Source organism: Sylvia atricapilla, chromosome Z (assembly GCF_009819655.1).
Source record: "Sylvia atricapilla isolate bSylAtr1 chromosome Z, bSylAtr1.pri, whole genome shotgun sequence".
Classification (NCBI taxonomy): Eukaryota; Metazoa; Chordata; class Aves; order Passeriformes; family Sylviidae; genus Sylvia; species Sylvia atricapilla.
The window spans coordinates 49,794,213-49,804,434 of NC_089174.1; the positions used below are offsets into that span (position 1 = coordinate 49,794,213).

The following is a 10,222-nucleotide window of genomic DNA, read 5'->3' on the forward strand; positions in this document are numbered from 1 at the left end:
AAAGAAAAGGTGTTGAAGAGCTTAACGTGCAGTTTTCAAGTGCTCTGTGCATGGTCCACATTTGCCTATATCATCTCTCCCTCCTCTTCTCCCTCCCCACTGCAGACTCACATCTGTCCACCCTCTGGCTCAGCTCACCCGCATCCTCCCTTCCAGGAGGAGAATGGTGATCTTATTTGGAGCACACCAGTCAGTGTGCTGCACAGGCAGTACTCACAGGGCTTCACTGACTAAAGTTTATGCAGCTGCAGGACCTACAAATCCAACATTTTTTGGCTTTTTCTCTGTTCTCTTTTTTTTTTTTTTTTTTTTTTTTTTTTTTTCCTTATTAAAGGCTTACTGTGTCAGGTAAGTCCCTGCCAGTAGGCACTTTTATCATGAAGAACAAGTGCACGCAATTAAAATAGAACCTGACTACATATGATGTAATATTAAAGAACTTAGCCATATCTGTACAGGGAGTCAGCCCCATGGTGGGCATGTGATCCCATATCTGATATTCACACTGTTTCCTCCCTCAAGTTCTTTCTTTATTGATGTATGTATGATACTATGCATGCAGAAAGTGGCTTGTCTTACTTTTGTGAAATTATTTTTTCCTTTTATTTCCAAATACAAAGTGTAGAAGTCTGTTAATTTATTTCACAGATTCATGGAGAGGATACCACAGTTCCTCCTTCTTCTCATTAGTGGCAGACCTGTAGCTTCCTCAGAACTAAAGGTAAATGGCCAAATATCAAAGTACTATAGTGGGGGGGGGGGGGGGGGGGGGGGGGGGGGGAGGGCGGGAAGGGGAGAGGCAGGATTTGTTGGGTTTTTTTTCCTGGTAGCCAGAAAATGGGTTTGCTCTTCTGATATTTCAAATTTAACATCCAAACTCGGAAGCACTAAGTTATCTAGAGTCAGTGTTAGAGTTATCATTATGGATGGTACTTTTAGAAGTGGCAAATCGATCTAAGCTGATTGTCTTCCTAGGGAGGAATCTTCCACTGCTTGTTTTTGATTATTGAATTTTAAGGGCCATTCCTCCCTATGCTAAAATAAGAGTCTATGGCCTGTTTTCACAAGATGCATGGTGATTACTTCTGGACTCAAACTTTTGCATCATGAAAGTTTAGTACAGGCTCTTTACTGAATTAAATCTACATATTTGTTTCTAGGATGTAGTTGAGATAATGTATTGCTAAATAAAAGAGATTACATTCTTATAGCCAGAGCTTTCTAGTCTGAGAAGTGCTGCAGCTCTTTCATTCTGGCTTTACTCTAAGAACTTGAGAATGGACAGAGAGATACCTAAATCTAATTGTGATGGTGTTCACATTTTTTGTTGTTGTTGGCTCATGGCAGTAGAAGAAAAATTATTTGTGAACAAAAAGCAGGCATGATGAAAATCTCTATTCACAGACTAACTTTTCTGATTCACATTCTTATTTTACTTTTTCTTTTTAGTAGGTGGATGACTCTGATCAAATGTTTCTCCATGTGCAAATGTGGGGTGTCTCTGTCAATTGGACAGTGGACAAGCCCTTGCGGCTTTGTATGGGTGCTTTGTACAGCCAGGTGACACCGTTCAGATTTGTCCTGACTGCAGATCTTCTGGAAGCCGTGCTGACATGCTGGCCTGATTTCATTTGGTGTATGAAGTGAGTGTACGTAGGATGTTCACCTTTTCTGGAGGCCAGGTTGCTAATGGCACAGAGTGTGTTCCTGAGGTGGGAGCTCTGTGGCAGTTTGCCCCTGCCCTAAGCAGCCCACACTGAATGTAAATATTTGATATTTAAGAGGCAAAGACAGAGAGACTGCATCCCCAAACTTTTGTTGGTCTGTATGACCTAACCAACACGAAGTTCTGTGCATTATTATTTGGTGCAGGATCTGGGGAGTCAGCAGGAAATTTTTGGATTCTCTGAAATTTTGGTCCAGTGCCACCTTTTCCATGTGATTATGCCAAATTTAAGGGAAGACAATCTCTCTCTTTCCTCCTTGGCCCACACCCCATAAGCTCCAAATCCCTGAAAACCTAGCCTCTGAGTCTTAAAACTGCATACTGGCCCTTTAATATGTCATATTTGTCTGAAAGCTACTTTTCTCTCTGTGTGATATGGTGAGGTATGAGGAGAAAGAGTGATTAAAACCGGCTGTTTTCCCTAAGCAGTTTTGCTGTGTTATTTTCATTTAGTGTTCTTCCAATAAAGAACAGTGGAAATTGATAAGAGAGCATAAGAATATTCTTCTGTGTGTGGATATTACTGCAGCAGAATGGAATTTCAACAGTGTTAGGAAACCAGCTCTTAAGCCAGTGTGCAGAATTCCCTCTAATAACCTTTTGTTAAACTAGCCTGTTGAATTCTGTCAGGTTTTTTATCCTTTTGTAATGCCATAGGATTTTCTGATTAAGGGATGGATCTGTTTTTCTTTTTTCCACTCTCAATACAGCTGAAGTAAATAAAAGCCGAAGCATTGTGATGCTTGCTTTCCCTGTTGCATTTTTCAGGTAAATGTCTCCATTGATAGAAGAAGCCTGATCATTAACACCCTCCTGCCCTCTGTCGTGGTTCAAAACTTTCTGGAACAAATCTTTTACAAAGGAGTCCGTGGTTCAAAACTTTCTGGAACAAATCTTTTACAAACAAGTCCGATCAAAGCATTTTGAAGGAAATATTTTAAGTGAGAGTGGTAATTTGAATGCTTCGCTGGTCTTTTGACTGATGATGTTTTCTTCCTTTCTGTTGGTCCTGCAGGACTTGGCTTTCCTTGTTGGCACAGAGAGTCTTGGTGCTGGAGTGTGCCTTTGTGGAAAGGAGCTGTCTACGCTATCTGGATTACGACCATCCTGCTCCTTTTCCTTCTCAAACCATAAGTGAAATTCTGTGAACCATTTAATGTCTTCATTGTCCTCAAAAGTGATCTTTTACTTGTGCCCTGAATGTGTCCCACTGCAGGCTGCCTCTAATAGCAGGCATTCAGCCACATCCTGAAAGTACAAGAAGGTCAAGGGGTGCTAATGTGACATTTAACAGTGCACATTTCTTGCAAGTGACATTTTATTGGAGGAGGTCTCATAAAGAGAGCAGTTTAACAAGAATCAAGAAGTGAACATGCAGCTGTAATTTATAAAACTAGTACACTTCTATTTTGTGATTTTTTTTAGTTATTCCTGTAGATTTCAGTATTAGTTTGTGGCAGTGATGCAAATAAAGAAAAAGAAATCTAAAAATTCTTCATCTTTTATTGAAAACCAGTGCAATTCTGAAATTTGAAATTAGTTTCATTTGATAAGGGAAAGATTTATCTTCTGTTTTCAGTCATTGTGTAAAATAAATTTGATTAATAAAAGAGAATGTGGTCAGGGAGCTTAACTTTTAAACAGTAGCCTACAAGTCTTGGAACATATTTCTGTTTTCAGAATGGAATCTGATGTAGCATACTTAGACTGCAAGTTCATTATTTCAGACTCAAATGTGGTTTGTTGATTGTTGAAATTACTTAAATTCTCCTTGTGGCTGTGCTCATTTTCTTTTCTCATTTACCTATTCTAGTTTATAAATGAAAGACATCCAGGAATAAATGATCATTCATATCTCACTTTCAGGCCAAGATGACCTACCTCAAAAGTGAGAAAAAAGGCTTTGTTATTAGCGCTTAAACAGGCTGATTGCGTCTCCTTTTAGGCACCTCCCTGCAGAAGGTGACATGATTTGCTGACATGTCTTTGAAGCATGGCATTCATCAAACCACACCGTCCTAGTAGGCAGAGCACCCACACTCCAGGCATACATGGAGATGGCAATGGGTAACAGGAGCAAAGATCAGGGCTGGTATGTTGTCAAAGAGGAAATCTTCTCCCTTATCCCTTTAAAAGGGCCTTATTCCCATAAAATCAACCACAGGCAAAAACACCAGGAAGATGCCAATTAAAAGCACTGGATCTGATTTATTCAGCAGGCACATGTTTTCAGGAAGGATTAGGAGGGGAAGAGTGGAGAGGAAATGAGAAACACCCTTGTCAAGGTCAGATGTAAAGCAGAAGGGCATTACTTGTTTCATATCAGAGCATGGGGGAGAACGGCAGGTCTTAGAAAATTATATCTAATCATACTCATGGCTGCCCAATCGAGAAGGGAAAGCAACTGTCACACAAATCTTCATTAAACAGTAAGCATGTGAGAGAAAGACACCCCTTGATGGTAGATTATTAAAGGATTTTTGTTTGCTTTAAGGTTGGGGGTGAGGGAAGTTTATTTCTTTTGACAATTGGCAGCTCTGGGCATCTTTCAGGAGGTAACAGGAAATGTAGCCTGTCTATTCAATAAAACATTGTCACTGGGCTTGAGTGCTGTCACTCTGAGGAGTCCTCTTAATCATGCGTGTTTCATCACTGAAATGAAATGTGATGGAAATTGCCACCTTCTTTCACTGTTCCCACCAGCACCATCTCCACCACCCCATTTTTACAGTTAATCCTGTAGATGCCTGTCCTGGTTTGGAATAAACTAGGGAAGAACCTCCAAAAGGAGTCCCCTAAACCAAAACCTCCACCACCCCTTCCCCCCCCAGCCCTGGGTTCAGGAAGGAAAATACCTTGGAGGAAAAGGGGAAGAACTGGTTTATTGACAATTAAAAAAAAACACCCCCCAACACTGAAAGTGGGAAAAGGGTTACTGTGAATGAGGAGGGTGCTGACGCGTCTCTTGCAGACCCAGGACTTCTCCAACTTCTCAGGTCAGGTCAGGTCCGGAGCAGGATCAAACCTTCGGCGGGGCGGGGGGGGGAAGGAAGGGAAAAAAACCAAACAGAAGCAGCGAAAAGCCAGCGGCAGGGGCAGCAGGAGAGAGAGAGAGAGGGAGAGAGAGGAAAAGAGAAAAAGAGAAAGAAAGCAGCAGAAAAAACAACAGCAGCGAAGCAAGGCAGCCAAGCTAGAAAGCCGAAGCGGAAAAAGCCGACAGCAGCAGCAAAAGCAAAAGCATAAAAACAGCAGGCCCCGCCAGAGAGGGAGGGGTAGCTGCCAGACACAACAATGTAATCCAGGATATGGGATATATGGGATAGGAGGCAGGTCAACCCAGAACAATGCCCCAAAAGCACAATCCCATGTCAATTTGTTATTTGGTTAATAAATTTAATCAAATGTTTACAGCATCTAGGGGGAAATGAGGAGCTGCATCAACTTCAAAAAGCTGGTTGTTGTAGAGGGAGGTGAACAAAAAATACATCCCAGTGATATATTACACTTATCTTCAAGGCTGCAGAGATACAGGAGCATTCAGTATTTAGTGGAGAGCTTTAGAACCTGGGAAAGAGGACAAGAGGTTTCTCTTTTCAGAAAAAATAGAAGAGAATGAAAATCTAAACAAATGTGACCTACTGACCACAAGCTGCTCAAGGAGAAATTTCTGTGTGGAATTGCTAGAGCACACTTGGGCCTGATAGTGCTGATGGAGTTTTAGGGACTGGAGATTTCTGAAAAGACAGGCATGAGCTGCTTACAGTTGTATCTGAGATTCTGTTTGCCCAAATTATATACCTGTGCAGTGGGCATGGGGGTGGCTAACAAAGCCTGTTGGCTGGGGTTAGCCAGGTAGTGCCCAAGAGTAGCTTCACCTGTCACTCTGAGAGTTCAGATATTCCTGAACCTTTCATGGGGTTTTCTGGATGGAGTAAACTCCAGGGATGGTGAGCAGAAAGGGATTTTGTTGTGGGAATTTATATTAGTGTATGATTAGGCTAACTGGTGCTAGCCAGAAAAAAAACACATTAATTAGTAAAGAGAAAGGTTTGCTTTGTGACCAGTGGTTTTTACATTGAATAGTGGATTCTGTTCCTATTAGCCAGTATGTATAGATGAGCTGGGAAATGTATCAATTTTACACTACTGTGTAAAAGCTGTATTTATGTGGATGGTCAAGTGAGAAAAAAACATTTGAAGTATTAGAATTTTTATAAACCATAATTCAGTGTTGTGTGAAATTTAAAAAAAAACCAAAATGTGGGGAAGTATATTTACATAATAAATGAAGAGAAATCCATTTAATGAGCCTCTAAAGTAGGAGTGATGCAGTAAACCAAGTTCTTTTTCTTAAATTAGGAGTTGGCAAATCTTGGTTGCCTCATTTATCAGTTACATTTTTTGTAGTTTGGCCAGCCCAAGCAGGTTTCAGGCCCTGCACAAATCTAAAAGTGGCTTAAAACCTCAAAGCTTACAACAATAAGAGTTCATCCTGAGTGGGTTTATTTACATTCTGAACAACCAAATTGCAGACAGGTTGTGTTTTCCAGCTTAAGTTTGTGAAATAGAAGACACAGTTACATGCACACTTTGCTTTCGTGCATGAAAGGGAAGACTGTCCACCTTTTCAAGTTTTGTGGGAACATACTAAGCTTTAATAATAAATCCAACTGAAGATTGGGTTTTACACACACGTTTTTCTGTGACAAGAAAAGGTACTAGAGTAATTTATCACTGATACCCTTGTTTATGTGTGGTATTATATAATTCTATAGGATTTAGTGTTCTTTTATAGAAATATATACTTGCAGCTGCTTTCTCACTGGAGAAAATGAATAGTGATTCAGAGATTAGTAACATATAAACTTAGTTTTCCTGTTGTTTTCCAAGATTTTAGCTTTTTTTCTCCTGCCTAAATCCTCAGCTGTGGAAACTATTTAAAATACTGTATGTCTTAAGGACACAGTAGAAAACTATATGCCAGCCAAATAGCTGTTCATTCCAAGAAATGTCAAACAAGCCCATCTAGTCAGATTTCAAGAACCATTTTTTTCTTTACTTCATAAGACTATTTTGAAATCTATGAGACTTTAAAATTATGGTTTTCAAAAGCAAAAGTTAAGAGACACTAGTTTTTGACAATTCTTTTACAAAATGTACCTAATTTTTTTTTAAATGTTAACTAAGCAAGCCACCCATTTTCAATGAAAATATATTTGTCCTTAACTAAATCTTGTCCAATGAAATACTGTGTATATAGAAGATACTTTGTACGTTTTAAGTAATAAAACATAACAAATAGGAAAATTGAGAAAGCATCGAAATGATGGTTTGCCTCAGAATTTCTAATAAGATCATTTGGTGCAGTTCTTCTGCAATGAGAAATTAAGAGAGTACAAATAATTTCCTTGGCCATATTTTACTAATTAGTTCATTTGGTATAGAAAACAATCTAGACAAAGAAAAATCTGTTGGTCTGTGACTTGGCTTCATACTTTCATTTAGAGAGGAAAAATCTCTGAAAACCAAGCTGACACTGTTTTATGATTTGATCTTTAACAGCTAGCCTCCATATGGAAAAGCTTTAGAATTTGACTGGAAAATTTAACCCTTTTTTAAGACCTTTAAAAATTTACTGGAAAACTTGCTCTATTCAATATCTTCTCACAGAAATTTTTAAAAATAAGTGAAAAGGGTCATTGCTAAACTCTGATACTTGGACCAGCTATTACTGTAAATAAAACAGATTTGTTAAAATTAACATAAATTAACAGCTATGTTAAAATTAATGGATATTTACACCACGTTACCATATGACCTGAAAAAAATTGCAAATGGCTAATATCTATAGAATTCCACTAGTTTCATCCCTGTCAAATGCTACAAAGCTTGTCCCAGATGCTGGCTTGCTTATTTCCCATTGTGGTTATGTATCTACCAGCCACTTTGCACAGAGAGAAATCTTTTTTATCTTTGCTTCCAAAGAAAATAAGACTTAGGCAATTGCATTTTCAGTCTACTTTGGAAAGCAGATGAAAGGGGAAAGGCAGAAGAGTATTGCTTGAGCCTGGGAACTGATGCCAGTGACACTGGCAAATCAGGATCCTTGCACTTTATTTATTTTACATGTCTCTCTGTTGGGTGTTTGTTGGGTTGTTTTGTATTGTTTGTTTGAGAATAACTAAGCTTTTCTGATAAGTTCTGAATATCATTTGCTCCTGTTGGCAATCCGCATGAATGTGGATTTCGATATTTATATTGAAAACCAAGGCAGGACTGAGCTAAACAAAAATTATTCAAATATGTTTGATCTTCTGTTGTTTAAGCTACAGGCCACTGATTTCTTTTAATTAGGTCCACCATAAAACAAATGGAAAAAATTCAGAACCTGAGGAACCCTTTAGCCATCTTTCAGATCAGGATAAAATCTGTGCCTGAATGGCTCAAGAGCCTTCCCACCTTTTGTTAGTTTAGACTGATTTGTTTTGAATGCTCTGTTTTCTTAAATGCTTTTCAAGCCATTATATCATTCTCTATTTTCACTCCAGTCATGCCTAAAACTGTTGCAATCAAGCCAAGTACATATGTCCAAAGAAAACACATTTTTAAAACAGTGATCCTCTTTAGAATACAGTTTTCACACACAAGCAGGCTTTTTCAAAATTAAGTGTCTAGTATAACTCTTTGCGCAATTAGGGACAAGAAGAAGAGGGATTCACAGGCTCAGAGATCTTGTGGGGCTTATGCTTGGTTGTCATCAATATGCAAACATTGAAATACCAGCTACTTCTCATGCCTGGTGTTAGCAACCTGAAAATTGTTAGCATTATTCCAGATGCTATTAAAAGCAGAGCATTCAACACTGCACTTGGGAAAAGCTGTAAGTGCAGAAGCTTTTTGTGACTGAAAGAACATAAGGAAAGAGGACAGAGTGAAACTGGGAGGACTGAGTTGAAGAGGCAACAGAAGAGTGATTTTGTATTTAAAAACAAGAAGTAAGTAAAAGGGAAGGTAGGCAGAAAGTTTATTGGTCTTGCAAAACTGACTTTCTGGAAATTAAAATCAGAGCCAGTTCAGATGGGAATGTAATGCTTCATTTATTTTTACATTTAAGTATTGCTAATACCTGATCTCTTACGAACTATGTAAGATGATGTACTAAGCACCAAAACTTATTTGCACAATGCCTGGTAGCAGAACTACTGTTTTTTCTCACATATTTGTTAATTTAGAATACAAAAAAGAAAAAAGGATACAAAAAGGATACAAAGATTTTAGGAGAGCTGCAATACAATTTCTCACTGTACTTGAATATTAACCAAGTCCAGTTATACTCACGATTTGGAGAATGATTGATGCATAATGCAGAAAATTGAGTAGTTTTTATATTAAATAGTGGTCAATGATTTTTAATGTCTCCGTTGCTGTGTCTCTGCAATGGAATTCTATCTTCAGCTTCAGTATTTCTTTTAGTACTTTTATCTCCTAAAGAGTCAGGTCAAGAGACCTCAGATAAGGACACCCTGCTCCCTTTTTCTCCAGATATGAGAGTACAAAGTCATGTAGGGCCCTGGAATAGCTTTTTTACTCTTTATTGAAAAAAACTAATTTTCCATTGTATTCTACTCTCTTTTTTTTGACTTTTGAGGGTAGACTCCAGGTAATTTTTTTTTCTTCATCTCTACAGTTGTGACATCTGGGCTTTGTGAATAATTTGTATTGGTTGGTTATAAAGTAATCTCAAAGTCAAAAAAGCTTGTTCAAAGGACTGTAAAGAATGTTTTAGTGTCTATTTCAGGCAAAGAGGTACTTACCTGTTGCTAAACTTCAGCCTTACTGCTGTTCTTGGTATTAACTTACCAATCCAAATGTGTTAGCTCAGGATTTTTTAAAGTCTTATGTTTTATAAAGGTTGTTTCAAAACCTAATTGGAATATTTCCCTACTCATAAGATTTTCTCTAACTTTTTGTGGACTTCAAAACATGTCTCATTCTGAAAATGCAGGGTGACTTTTATGCTAAGCTGAAGTCGTTCTTGAAATTTGTTATCTATGTTGAATAGAGACACTTCAGCAAATGAGAGAATCCACGCAAGATACCCTATTTTGCAGAGGGGAGGGAGGACTCCTAAAATGAAGAAAACAACTGGCAACTTATGTTTTCAGTCCTTTTAGGCTTACTTTTACTTAAACTTTGCAGAAAAAAAATCCAAGCCTATCACTATAACTAGTGATGCATAGTAGTAAGTATTGAACCCTTCAAAGAAAAGAATGCATGTACATAGTTGAAGTTCTAGGTCAATATGCAGGTATTCTTAAGTGTTTTTCAGCAAACCCATGCCAGTTTTGCATGAGACATCTAACAATCACAGCAGAGGAAACGTGGAGAAGAAAGAGGAAAACAAAGACCTTGGGATCACATAGAGCAAATTATCAGGTCAGCTGGGGTACCTCAGCAGTAATGTTTGCGGTCATTCATCAGTAAAACAGATACTTG

At 38.3% G+C, this 10,222-nt stretch overlaps 1 long non-coding RNA gene across 1 annotated transcript; it reads left to right on the forward strand.

Annotated features, from left to right (window-relative positions):
* Positions 1-500: 500 nt before the first annotated feature.
* Positions 501-2,149, forward strand: LOC136373993 (uncharacterized). The gene is made up of 3 exons (XR_010745782.1): positions 501-538; positions 649-721; positions 1,450-2,149. It is a non-coding gene; the product is annotated as an uncharacterized lncRNA (long non-coding RNA).
* The last annotated feature ends 8,073 nt before the right edge of the window (positions 2,150-10,222 follow it).